At 42.9% G+C, this 14,289-nt stretch overlaps 1 protein-coding gene across 2 annotated transcripts in view; it reads left to right on the top strand.

Annotated features, from left to right (window-relative positions):
* The first annotated feature begins 7,617 nt into the window (after positions 1 to 7,617).
* Positions 7,618 to 14,289, top strand: part of slx4ip (SLX4 interacting protein) — a 141,825-nt gene continuing 135,153 nt past the window's right edge. Inside the window, exon 1 of one of the 2 annotated variants that reach the window (XM_063056154.1) lies at positions 7,618 to 7,714. The gene's annotated coding sequence lies outside the window, so the exon portion shown is untranslated. The remainder of the gene's footprint in view (positions 7,715 to 14,289) is intronic. The other variant, XM_063056155.1, reaches the window with a different exon arrangement.

Below are 14,289 nucleotides of genomic sequence, written 5' to 3'. Positions count from 1 at the left end.
TATTAGCAATTTCTAAATGCAGATTTCCATAATAACTGAACTGGGGAATAAAATCTGGACACAGATGTCCTGTGTGACATTTCTATATTATTTATCACCAATCTTCTTCTTAAGTTCTATATTTGACTGAGTTGATTTCTTTACAAACTTCTGCATCAAGTAGGTGACTGAATGAATTCCGAATAAGGACAGTCCTGCCACGAGAATCCAGTTTTGCCGTAACCACCTTTTATTCTTCATTCTTCAATCAGGATTTTGCAATTAAAGTATCTGCGATCTGATTTATATCTGCCTGTAACTGGAAAATACAGGAAGTTCAAAAATTTTAATTATACAAAGAATCAAATAACCTTTCAACATTTAGCTCACTGCACCTGTGCCAGCTTTTAAAAATGTTTCCTTTTTAGTCATACTTATTTGCAAATTATTCCTCTGTAAGTACATGCCCTTTTAAGGTTGCTGTGAAATCTGAATGCATTAACCTTTCAGGTAGAGCATTCTAGAGGACTTCTTTATTTCCTCTCTTGTTCTCAAGCCATTTATTTTAAAAATATGACATCTGGCAAACTATCAATGTTCCAAAAGAAACAAGAAAGAGTCCCTTCCTATATGCTCTATCAAAACCACTCATAATTTTAAATACCTCTTCTTTGTCTCCTTATATTCTTCCTCTTATAAGAGAAGATTCCAATCTCTCACATAACTGAACTTCCTCATGCCTAGTAGTTTCATAGTAAACCACCTCTGTTCCACTCAAGTGTTCTGGCATCCTTTATGTGGTGCCCAGAATCAGAGATAATTAAAACCTAATCAGGTATCTCTAAAGGTTTAGTAGACTGTACTCTTGTACTTAACATCACTATTTACTAAGCCCCATATCTTACATGTTTTAAATGCTATTCTAACTTAGTGCCTTCATTATAGATTTGTGAAAAATATTTTTCTTGTAATCCTATAAAAGTTGTACCAATTTGCTTCTGTGTGTTTTAGTTTCTGAAGTACATTCTGAATTAGCTGCACTGAACTGAACTCTGCTGTTATCATACTATTCATTACATTGCCAAAGTTAATCTTAGCTTGAAACTTCAATATTGTATAATATATTTCCAATGTCTAATATAACACTGACTCTATATGACCTAACTGCATGCTTGTCCAATTAGAATATCACACTTTCAACAACTAGTTTTGGCTTTTTATTTCTTAACCTATTTCTTACTCACTTTGTCACCTAATTTAGTAAATGTCTTTCAAAATTCACATCAATTGTACTTCAACTTCAGCAGCATACTTAAAAACTAGAGAGAAGTCAACAAAGACTAGTTTTGTATCTGTAAGTTTTCAATTGGAGCAAATAGCACAAAACTCCCTCAAGTATTTAAGCTATTTAATACATTTGTTGAAAGCCGTAAGTGTGCATTATTTAATCACTTTTTTTTCTGTTGTTGCCTGATCAGTTTATTCATTTGTTATAATAGCCAAATTTGGCATTAGCTACACTTCCTAAATGTCATCTACACTAACCTGCAACTGAAAGGTCTCAGTAAATAAAACAATTTGACTCTTATGAAGTAAAATTGCACCTGGAAAAAATAGAAGCATCAACTGGAAAACATCAACCTCTGAATTATTTTCATCGATAATAATGTTAACTTACTTATAGTTCTTTGAAATACAAATTGTTTTATGTAATTAATGGAACACGTTACCTAACAAATCCAGTTACTGTTTTCTTTTAGGCTGATTTTCCTGCTGCATGATGTGTGTCACAATTCCAGGTTCTGGAATATAACTTTTGTTTTCGTTCTTGAAAACTTCACTAGACTTGATGTTATACCATCCCCAATGAATCATTGCAAGACTTGTTCCCATAACAATTAAAAACCTGTAATTCTTCCAAACAGTTTTAAGACTCATGTTGAATTTAAACAATTACCTGCAGATAAAATAATATTAATTCGATTAAATATATTAACATATTGCTTAAAGCTATTTTCTTCTCTAAAAACTTCATAATGTAACTCTTAAACTAATAATTACAAAATACAAAACATACAATAACAGATCAAATAGCTGAAAAATCCCATGCAAATATTTATACCCATGGGAGCCTCCTTCCATCTATCATCAGGATACCCCTCATTGCCTTTTTTCCTTGTACTCATCTAGCTTACCATTAACTGTATCTTGACATTTAAAACAAAGCAAAACAACAAAACAATTAAAATAGAATTATTACAAAAACACAATTTGCTTATAATTGTGTGTTGTGAAATTTCTTGGTCAAGGACTACATCTGCAGCATGCTACCACCCACACTGGACCCTCTACAATTCGCCTACCGTTACAACTGATTGACAGATGACGCAATGGCCACAACTCTACACGCTGTCCTTAAATACCTTGAGGAGGAGGATGCTTATGTGAGAATACAGTTCAGCAGTCAACACCATAATTCCCTCCAGGCTCGACAAGAAGATCAAGGACCTCGGCCTTCACCCTGCCTTGTGCAGCTGGATCCTGGACTTCCTGTCAGATCACCAGCAGGTGGTAAGAGTGGGCTCCTTCACCTCTGCCACTCTGACCCTCAACACAGGAGTCTCTCAGGGCTGTGTACTAAGCTCCCTCCTTTACACACTGTATACCCACGACTGTGTTGCCACCCACAGCTCCAATCTGCTAATTAACTTTGCTGACGATACTACATTGACTGGCCTCATCTCAAATAATAACGAAGCAGCGTACAAAGAAGTCATCACCCTGACACAGTGGTCAAGAAAACAGCCTTTCCTTCAACGTTGTAAAAACAAAGGAGCTGGTTGTGGACTACAGGAGGAATGGAGACAGGCTAACCCCATTGACATTAATGCATCTGGGGTTGAGATGGTGAACAGCATTAAATTCCCTGGCAAACACATCACCGAGGATCTCGTTTGGTCTGTACATACCGGCTGTGTGATGAAAAATATACTACAGCACCTCTATCATCTCAGACGGTTGAAGAAGTTTGGCAAAGTCCCCAAATCCTAAAGACTTTTACAGGGGCACAATTGAGAGCATCCTGACTGGCAGCATCACTGCCGGTATGGGAACTGTACTTCCCTCAATCACAGGACTCTGCAGAGTGTGGTGCGGACAGCCCAGCGCATCTGTAGATGCAAACTTCCCACTATTCAGGACATTTACAGAGACAGGTGTGTAAACAGGACCCGAAGGATCACTGAGGACCTGATTTACCCCAACCACAAACTGTTCCAGCTACTACCATCCAGGAAACGGAACCACAGCATTAAAGCCAGGACCAACAGGCTCCGGGACAGCTTCTTCCACCAGGCCATTAGACTGATTAATTCATGCTGGTACAATTGTATTTCTATGCTACATTGACTGTTGTACAGTCAATTTATTGTTGCACAGTTTCTTACAAATTACTATAAATTGCACATTGCACATCAGGCGGAGACGTAACGTAAAGATTTTTACTCCTCATGTATGCAAAGGTTGTAAGAAATAAAGTCAATTCAATTCTTGTATGCTACATAATTGTGACACCATTTCTTTTTGAGTGAAGAATGATTTGAGAACACAATGTCTTAAAAATTGAAATTTTCTTCTTTCAGAACCAGAGTCTGAATCAGGTTTAATATCTCCGGCATATGCTGTGAAATTTGTTAACTTAGTGGTAGCAGTACAATGTAATACATGATAATATAGAAAAAAATAAATTAAAAAATCAATTACTGTAACCAGTTACAGTACATAGTTAAATTAAAACTAGCACAAAAAAACAGAAATAATAAAAGTGAGGTGTGCAGTAGCACCTGTCCCGTGCCCTGTTCCAGACAGTGATGCAGCCTGTCAGAATGCTCCCCATGGTACATCTGCATAAGTTTTCGAGCATCTTAGGTGACAAACCAAATTTCCTCAAATTCCTAATGAAATAAAGATGTTGCCTTGCCTCCTTGGTAGCTGCATTGATATGTTGGGACCAGGTTAGGTTCTCTGCGATTTTGACAACCAGGAACTTGAAACTGCTCACTCCCTCCACTTCTGATCCCTCTATGAGGAATGGTTCATGTTCACTCGTCCTATCCTTTCTGAAGTCCACAACAGGCTCTTCAGTCGTACTGATGTTGAGTGCAGTGTTGTTGCTGCAACACCACTCAATTAGCTAGTATATCTTGGTCCCGTACACCCTCTCGCCTCCACCTGAGATTCTGCCAACAATGGCTGTATCATCGCAAATTTATAGATGCCATTTGAGCTATGCCAAGCCACACAGTCAAGTGTTGTAGAGCAGTGGGCTAAGCATACATCCCTCAGGTACAGCATTGTTGATCCTCAGGAAGGAGACTTTGAAAGGGTATTTGCCTTTTCTACCTTTGAACAACCCTTCTTACAAAGTCAGGTCATTCAGATTTCTTCAAACAGAAATATTTCATTTTTGACTATCTTCATACCACCTTTATTTAGTATAAATCCACAATTCAAAAAGGCCAGGATGTTTCCAATTTCCTCAATTTTCTGTACTTTGATTTTAGATCATTAAGTCCAGATTTTATAATATAACTTGCAGAAGAGTATGCAAGTAACACATCCAGCGAAGCTTCAGCCAAATACATAAGAAAGAAGAATTGGAAAGGTATGGTGTGATTATGGACAGTCAGCATGGCTTTGTGCAGGACAGGCCATGCCTTACAAACTGAAGTATTTTGTGGAGATGACAAAGGTACTTGATGAAGGCAAGGCAGTGGATATTATCATTTGGACATTTGAAAAGATCCCTCATGGTAGTTTAATTCAGAACATAAAGATGCATGGGAACCAGGGTAAACTACAAACTTGGATACAGAACCAGCTTGCCTACAGAAGACAGAGTAGGGGTGGAAGGTGTTACTCTGGCTGGAAGTCCATGACCAGCAGTGTTCTATGAGGATTGGTACAGGGGCCTCTGATGTTTGCAATATTTAGCAATGGTTTCTATGTAGAAGAATGGATTAGCAAGTCTGTAGATGACACTAGTATTAGTGGAGTCGTGGACAGCATAAAGGACTATGTACAGAATACAGGGGGTTATGGATCGGTTACTGATGTACCATGGAGAACATTCTAACTATTTGTATCATCGCCTGGCATGGAGGCTCCAATGCACGGGATTGAAAGAGGCTGCAAAAGGTTGTAGACTCATCCAATTCCATCACAGGCACAAAGCTCCCCACCATTGAAGCCATTTTCAAAAGGAAACATCCACCATTAAGGACTCTTACCACCCTGTACATGCTTCTTTTCATTACTACCATAAGGGAGGAAGTTTAGGAGCCTGAACACCCACACTCAACATTTTTGGAATAGCTTATTCCCTTCTGCCATTAGATTTCTGAATGATCCATGAAGCCATGAACACTCTCTTGCTTTTGCACTATTTATTTATTTATTTGTAATTGTAACTTACAGTAATGTTTTGTCTTGCACTGCATTGCTGCCACAAAAAAACAAATTTTATGACATACATCAGAGATAATAAACCTGATTCTGAATCCAGGCAAGTGTGAGTTATCACACTTTGGGACATCAAATGAAAACAGAGAGTATGCAGTTAATGTTAGACCCATCAATAGTATTGAGATACAAAGCATTCTTGAGGTCCAGGTCCATGGTCTACTGAAAGTAGCTATGGAAGTAGATAAAGCAATAAAGAAAGTACATGCAAACAACTCTGCTCTCAAACGCATCTCCCCCATTTCACACACATCTGCTCTCACTCCATCCTCTCGCCACCCCACTAGGAATAGGGTTCCCCTTATCCTCACCTACCACCCCACCAGCCTCCGGGTCCAACATATAATTCTCCATAATTTCTGCCACCTCCAACGGGATCCCACCACTAAGCACATCTTTCCCTACCCCACCTCTGCTTTCCGCAAGGATCGCTCCCTACGTGACTCCCTTGTCCATTCGTCCCCCCCATCCCTCCCTACGTGACTCCCTTGTCCATTCGTTCCCCCCCCCATCCCTCCCCACCAATCTCCCTCCTGGCACTTATCCTTGTAAGCGGAACAAGTGCTACACATCCCCTTACACTTTCTCCCTCACCACCATTCAGGGCCCCAGACAATCTATCCAGGTGAGGCGACACTTCACCTGTGAGTCGGCTGGGGTGATATACTGCAATGATATACTGGGGTGCTCCTGATGCGGCCTTCTATATATTGGCGAGACCCGACGCAGGCTGGGAGACCGTTTTACTGAACACCTACGCTCTGTCCGCCAGAGAAAGCAGGATCTCCCAGTGGCCACACATTTTAATTCCACATTCCATTCCCATTCTGATATGCCTATCCACAGCCTCCTCTACTGTCAAGATGAAGCCACACTCAGGTTGGAGGAACACCACCTTATATTCCGTCTGGGTAGCCTCCAACCTGATGGCATGAACATTGACTTCTCTTACTTCCGTTAATGCCCCATCTCTCCTTCCTACCCCATCCGCTATTTATTTTTTATTATTAGTAATTTTTTTTCTTTCTCTTTTTCTCTCCCTCTGTCCCTCTCACTATAACTCCTTGCCCATCCTCTGGGCTTCCCCCCTCCCCTTTTCCTTCTCCCTAGGCCTCCTGTCCCAATGATCCTCTCATGTCCCTTTTGCCAATCAACTGTCCAGCTCTTGGCTCCATCCCTCCCCCTCCTGTCTTCTCCTATCATTTTGGATCTCCCCCTCCCCCTCCCCCTCCCCCTCCCACTTTCAAATCTCTAACTATCTCTTCCTTCAGTTAGTCCTGACGAAGGGTCTCGGCCCGAAACGTCGACTGTACCCCTTCCTAGAGATGCTGCCTGGCCTGCTGTGTTCACCAGCAACTTTGATGTGTGTTGCTTGAAATCCCAGCATCTGCAGATTTCCTCGTGTTCTACCTTACTCTGCAGCTTGTGCTGTAAAGGCAGGTGTTCGACAGGCCAGATAGAGAGATTATGAAGATGGATTACATATTAAACATTTCACGAAAAGCAGAAAGGTGGGTGGGGAACTCAGCGGGCAGTGAGAGGAAGGTCGAGGCCGATAGTCAAAACAAAGTTCAGCGAGTACTTCCGCCTACCGTTTTCCTTCACCTTTAACAAACACACCAAATGCCTTTTTCCAGCACTACGGTTGGGAGATTATGGTGCTGATGTTAAATCCCGCATGGGAACCCCCAGCCGATGCAGGCTTGACTCACCTTCAGTTACAGCAGACGCTCGCCATGGAGCGACGTGACGGACGGCCTCGGCCCTGCAGCCAGATGGTGGGGGTGGCGGTGGAGGGCCTTACACTTTGGGGCCGTCCGCTACATTCCCTCCTACCGTATCCAGGCGGAACACTTAAAATCTCTCCGGCTTCGTACGAATAGAAATGGAGCTTGTTATTAAATAGCATTTTTCGCCAGTTCACAGGCTGTACTTTATTTTCATATTTTAATCCGGCGTCAATGCAGCCCAACCCTGCAAACATAATATATATTGATGTGATTTGCAAGTGTTCGTTTAAATTTGATTATGAGGGAAGAGTGGGAATTATATTGGGATTTCGACGGCGGCAGCGGCGAGCAGGCCCTCCCGTATCCAAGGACCGGCGGCGCATGCGCGGTGGCTGATCGGTTTGAAGCGGGCCGCGGTTTTTTATTGTGCGGGTTAGCGGAGTTGGGACCTGGGGTGAAACATCAGTGGATGCGGGGCTGGAGTGGTAAGTGGACTGCTGCTGCCGTGGGCGAAGGGAAGCAAGCCTGCTTCTGGACGGACGGCTGCGTGTGGGTGGGATGCGGTGCTGGGTACCAATTTAGGCTGTGTGCGCTCTCGGTTGGAAGATGGGTTTTTAGTCTAGAAAATTGGACAGCACAACAATCTAGGTTGATTGATTCCCCCACCCGAAATATATTTTAGCCGTAAAATACGCACAGAACTTGTCATTGTTTTAGTTCCCTGTACCACTTCACTATATTTACCTACAATATTGTAAATGTCACTGTTGTTTCAGCCCAAACGTTGCATAGGTGAGAAGTTGTTTTACAGAGTCCACCCTTCAGAACTTTAGACGCGATTCTGCCCCTACAACCGTGGTGGTACCTGCACCAAACTTCCCACAGCATGTACTCCTTCACCTTGGAAACTGCTAGCTGTGGGTGCCTTCTTGTACTGGAAGGCCCCAGAAACTTTGGGCGGAACAGAGTGCATCTTTATACTAATTGACTTAATAATCTTTCAGCTGCAGTTGGCATGTGTCTCAGAATGTGATTCTGAGATCTTTTCATGGAGCACAAGGTCTTGTATTATTCAGCTGCTGGGGATGCACATCAAGACAGACCATTGCTTTCTAAAGAAGGCTCCCAGAACTTTCTCCCTAAAAATAGATGCACAGGTTGAAAGGGTGGTAAAGAAGGCATATGGCATGCTTTCCTTTATCAGTTGGGGCATTGAGTTCAAGAGCCTGGAACCTATGTTGCAGCTTCATAAAGTTTTGGTTAGGCCGCATGTGGAGTATTGTATTCGGACCTGGTCGTCTCATGATGGAATGCAGAGACTTTGGAGAGGGTGCAGAAGAGGTTTAGCAGTATGCTGCTTGGAGCAAAGGGCTTGTGCTCTGAGGAGAGGCTGGACAAACTTGGATTGCTTTCTCTGGAGTGATGGAGGCTGAGGGGGAGACCTGATAGAAGTTAATAAGATTATAAGGGGCATAGAGTAAACAGAAAGTATCTTTTTGCCGGGATCTAGTGTTAGAGGATATGAATTTAGGGTGAGAGTGGGTAGGTTCAAAGGAGGTATGCAGGGCTTTACACAGAGAGTAGTGGGTGCCTGGAATGTGCTGCCAGGGTGGTACTGGAGGCAGATGTAAGATGTTCCTAAATAGACATATGAATATAAAGAGAATGGAGGGATATGGACTCAAAAACAGTTACTTTCTCCAAGCCATAAGGATGATCAACACCTCCACCCACGAATTCCACCACTACTTTGTTATTTCTGGCCAGTCACCTTATGGACATACAATCTTAATCTATTTATATAAGCTATCTAGTGTATTCATACTTATTCTTTTTTTAAAATCATTATTGTGTTCTTTATCTTTCATTTTTTTTGTGCTGTATCAGACCCAGAATAATGATTATTGTGTTCTTCTTTACACTTGTGCACAATAAATGACATTAAATAATCTAATCTTGAGTATGCAGAAGGGACTACCTCAGTGCGCTGTTGTAATGAATTGCTCTGTATGCAAGGCAATTTTTTCACTGTACCTCAGTATATGTGATAATATGAACCAATTTTAACTACTAGTTTAATTTGGCACAACATCATGGGCCAAAGGGCCTGTTCTATGCTGTACTGTTCTATTGCATCTATTTATGGCAAACCTACAGCCAACGAAGCAGTGATTGACCTCAACCATTTCACGGACACTTCCTGCTGCCTTAAAACTGATAGAGTTCCTCTTGTCCTTACGTGCCACCCTGTCAGCCTCTAACACATCATGCTCTGCATTTTCCACTATATCCTAAGGGATCCCACCACTAAACATATCATTGCCACCCGTTTCCTCTCCACTTTTCTCGGGGATCACTCCCTCCGCGATTCCCTTGTCCATTTATTCCTCCCCACTAATCTTTTTCCTGGCACTTATCCTTGTAAGCAGTCAAAAATGCATTCAGCTCATTCCCCCCACCACCCCAACTCCATTCAGGGCCCAAAACAGTCCTTCCAGGTGAGGCAACACTTCACCTCTTGTCTTTGTGTCTGGTGCTCCCAATGCAGCCTTTGTTACATTGGTGAGACCCATCATAAATTGGGGGAACCGATTCATTAAGCGAACAAGTGAAACTTTCTGGTGGCCAAATATTTTAATTCCGATACACAAAATGTGGCCAGCCAGCATCTATGGAAAAGGATACAGTTGACGAATTGGGCTGAAACCCTTCTGCAGGCTTGCTGAGTTCCTCCAGCATTTTGTGTGTTTTGCTTAGATTTCCAGCATCTACAGATTTTCTGTTTGTGATTTTTTAAAATTCAGATTTCCATTTCAGTTCCAATGTGTCAGTCCATGGACTCCTTGTGCCAAGATGAGGCCAGCCTAAGGGTGAAGGAGCAACACCTTGTATTTCATCTGGGTAGCCTCTTACCTGATGGCATGAATATCAATTTCTCCTCTGATTAATAAAAAAAATTTCTCCCCCCCCCCCCATTTCCACTCTGACCCTTTACCTCTTCTCACCTGCCTATCACTTCCTCTTGGGTCCCCTCTTTCCCTTTCTCTTGTGGTCTCCTGTCAGATTCCTTCTTTTCCAGCCCTTGCCCACCCACTCACCTGGCTTTACCTATCACCTTGCAGCTAGCTTCCTTCCCCTCTCCCACCTTTTTATTCCGGCTTCTTCCCCCTTCCTTCTCAGTCCTGAAGAAGAGTCTCCACCCCAAATTGTTAACTGTTTATTCATTTCTATAGATATTGCCTGACCTGCTGAGTTCCTCCTGCAGTTGGTATGTACTGGTTTGGATTTACAGCATCTGCAGACTTACTCATGTTTATTATAATCAGGATGTTCCTTTACTGCAGAATTTTCTTTTTACAAGGGAGAGATGTTGTGGCGCAGCTCACCCTTGTAGGATATTCTGTGGCAATGGAGCCAGGCCCATCCTTTGAGTGAGCAGGGGTAGGCAGAACATGAGTGTGTGATGACACTTGACATTTGCTTGGCCAAATGGCTTGATGCAAAAGTGATCATCACAATGACAGCTATGTTAGCCATGGTTTCCCCCTTTTACTTTGAGGCCTTACAGACACAAACTATTTTGAACCTCCAGATGAAATAATAGATGGTTCAGATGATTGCTGTGGTTCAGAAGTGAGTTAAATGTTATATGTTTCCCATCTGGTGTCTCTCCTACCATCGGTGGGGGGCGGGGGGAGTATGGCGTTGCCTCCATGTTACCAGCTTATGCTTCAATTTAGCTATTTGCTCTAGTCAGTTCCTGCCATACATTGCTTCCAACACCTTCAGGAATTTGGGCCTGGTCAGTTGTACCAGAGGTCAAAATGGTAGGTTCAATTTGTAGAGATTAACTCTGGCACTTAGATGGCTGGTGGTATAGTGGCATCCACACCGGACTTTGAGGTGAGAGATCCTGGGTTCGAATCCAGCCAGCTCCTTGCATGCTTTCCTTCTGTGCTGGGTTGAGCGTCGAACTAGCACACCAAAAAAACCTCGTAAAAACACACACAAAATATGCTAAAGAGATAGCAAGGTTGCCACCCGATGCGCCACAAGGCGCAGAAAGGAATAACAACAGGAGAGGGAAACCAGAGGTCCATGAGCCAGTACTCATCAGAGGATCAGAGGTGGAGAGGGTCAGTAACTTTAAGTTCCTGGGTGTCACTATCTCAGAGGACCTGTCCTGGCCCTGATGCTAATGTCTCCTAATGGTCTCAGTATCTGAAGATGATGTGCGGGCTGCCTTCAAGAGAGTTAGTGCAAGGAAAGCATCCAGAGTACCTGGCTGAGTACTGAAGACCTGTGCTGACCAATTGACTGGTGTGCTCATGGATATCTTCAGCCTTTCGCTATGGCAATATGTGGTACTCACTTCTTCAAGCAGGCATCAATCATACCAGTGGGCAGAAAGAGCATGGAAACCTGCCTCAATGACTATTGCCCAGAGGCACTTACATACACAGTGATGACGTGTTTTGAGAGGCTGGAGTTGAAACATAATCAGCTCCTGTCTCAGTGGCATCTTGGCTCTGCTCCAATTTGCCTACCAAAGCAACAGGTGGTGTAGTGCCATCTGCCACAGCAGATGCCATCTCATTAACTCTTCGCACAACCGTGGAACATCTGAGCAGTATATGTAAACTTAAAAAACGCCGGACCAAATAACCACAGCACAAAAGATTATTACTTATCCTTTCACCCGTTTATTTCTTCGAGCTCAGCCGTCGAGTGAACTTGGTCCCGACATCAGGGGAGAAGCGTTCTCATCCCCCCGGTGGTTCAACAAGTTCACTGCCTGATGTCAGAATTGTTAGAAGTTATAAGGCCACTGATACAAAAGAACAATCAGTTTGATAACCATTCTAGCTACGTCAATAGACTATTGATACAAAAGAACAATTAGTTTGATAGACACTCCAGCCACTTTAATTAAGAAAGGAATGTCCTATCTAATTTCCATCAGGTACTGCCTTTTGTCGAAACCAAAAGGTGTGAAGAATCAGGAGACATCTTATGTGGATCTTTGTGAACTTTAGCCTTTATCTTGCTCCAAAGAAGCAGCTGTGAGACATTATTCAAATAGACTGCAGTCACTCACAAAATACACAGACATGGTCAGTACTTAATCCATTATTTACAGGAATCTGAAAATTCCCCCAATTCCCTTAAACTACATCATTCCCTCCTTTTTATTATTACATAATAACTTTTTCAGAACAGAATGTCACTTCTACAACATGATACAAAGCATACCCAACATGCTCCCCATTCTACTTGCTTAGCGTAGATATGGCAGAGAGACAGAAAAGTGTTAACCTGGGACTTCCGGAAACAGGGGCAGGTCCCCTTCGGGTCATTAAAAGCAGCATTAACCAATACATTTTTCAATCCTTATCAGTTCCGCCAGTAACGTGTTTACAGTCCGTTTGATGTATCCACCAGAGCTGCCCTTCCACCTTCACTGCAGTAGGTGTTGTCAGTAGCACTTGGTACAGTTCTTTCCATCTCGGTTCCAACTTCTTACGATCCCAGTTCTTAATCAGGACAAAATCTCCAGGCTCGATGGTGGGGTAGTCACCCTTAGGCTGGGTGTCGTCCTCGTGATAGGCCTGTCGTACCTATGAATGCAAGCTTTGGAGAGTTTTAGTTAAGTTGCATAAATATTTTCCCATCTCCTCCCCGAAGGTATGCATGTCCATCTTTTCAGGAAGGGGAGGTCGGGCCAGTTCCAACCCCCACGGGGTTCGCATGGGCTTTCCATAGATGATTTCTGCTGGGGATAATGCAGTTCTAGTCGAGGGTGTAATTCTCATATGGAACAAGGCCAGAGATAAAACCTTAAGCCAGGTTAGCCCAGTTTCTTGCATAAGTTTGGTTAGCTTATTCCTTAAGGTTCCATTTGCTCGTTCCACTATACCAGCTGCTCTTGGATGGTGAGCACGGTGAAGTTGCTGTTTTATTGCCAGTTCTTTACAGATTTTCTCATTTATCTTAGCAATAAAATAAGGTCCATTGTCTGAGCTTATTGATTCAGGTAATCCATAACAGGGAATCACTTCTCTTAATACTTTTACAACAGTATTATCAGTAGCGGATATAACCTTTATCTGCTAAAAACATGTACTAGTACCAAGCAATACTTACAACAATATACTCTAGGTAGTTCTATAAAATCAAGTTGTAAACAGGAGAAAGGTCCACCAGGCAACGGGGTAGTTCTGGAAACACAAGGCATTCCCTTTCCAGCATTCATTTTTTTTTACATGCAGTGGCTCACTTTTCAGCTGCTTTCTGGAAATCAGGGCGCCACCAAGATATTAACCATTCCCTCCTTGCCCAAGTGTGTACAATTATTTACATAATCTATCAAGACAGATAAGAACACAGAGGGAACACAAACCTGTCCCGCGGGGGTCACCCATAAATTGGTCTGAGGTTCAAGGTGGCAACCCATTTATGACAGTAGTTTGTGCTCTCCTTCAGGGACGTCCCCCTGTTAGTTACTTATTTCCCCCTTGTCTGGCATACCCGTCCTTAGATTTTGTCTAATAGGAGCTTGCTGGGTTCCCGAGGGGACTAAAAGTGTGGGATTCAAGGCAGTTTGTCTAACTGCTACATCAGCCTGAGCATTGCCCGTAGATATCTCAGATTCCCCAGTATGGGCTGCACGTTCGATAATAGCCAAAACTCAAGGTAACTGAAGAGCGATGAGTAAGTTGTTTACGAAGGTAGCGTTATAATGGGGTAGCCAAAAGAAGTCAGGAAATCCCCAAAGTTCCGTAGTCAGTGCATAACGGGAGTCTGTAAGTTTGCACTTTAGTCTGTTGCCAGGATACAGGCATGAGTCACAGCAAACAGCTCAGCTTTCTGGGTGGAGACAGCTGTTTCAAAAGAAGCCTGCTCATTTGCTTCACTGTCTGACACTACTGCATCGTTTCCCTGCTGGATCCACAAAAGAGCTTCCATCCTCATAAAACGTCACCTCGGGCTTGAGGGGGTATTGCGGAAGGGATGGGAGAGTCTGTCCTTCTTTCAGTGATCTAGACGGCAGTTGGTGCGA

This window comes from Mobula hypostoma, chromosome 8 (assembly GCF_963921235.1).
Source record: "Mobula hypostoma chromosome 8, sMobHyp1.1, whole genome shotgun sequence".
In the NCBI taxonomy this organism is placed as follows: Eukaryota; Metazoa; Chordata; class Chondrichthyes; order Myliobatiformes; family Myliobatidae; genus Mobula; species Mobula hypostoma.
Note: the sequence above shows the minus strand (reverse complement) of the source record. Positions and strands in the feature narration are given on the sequence as shown.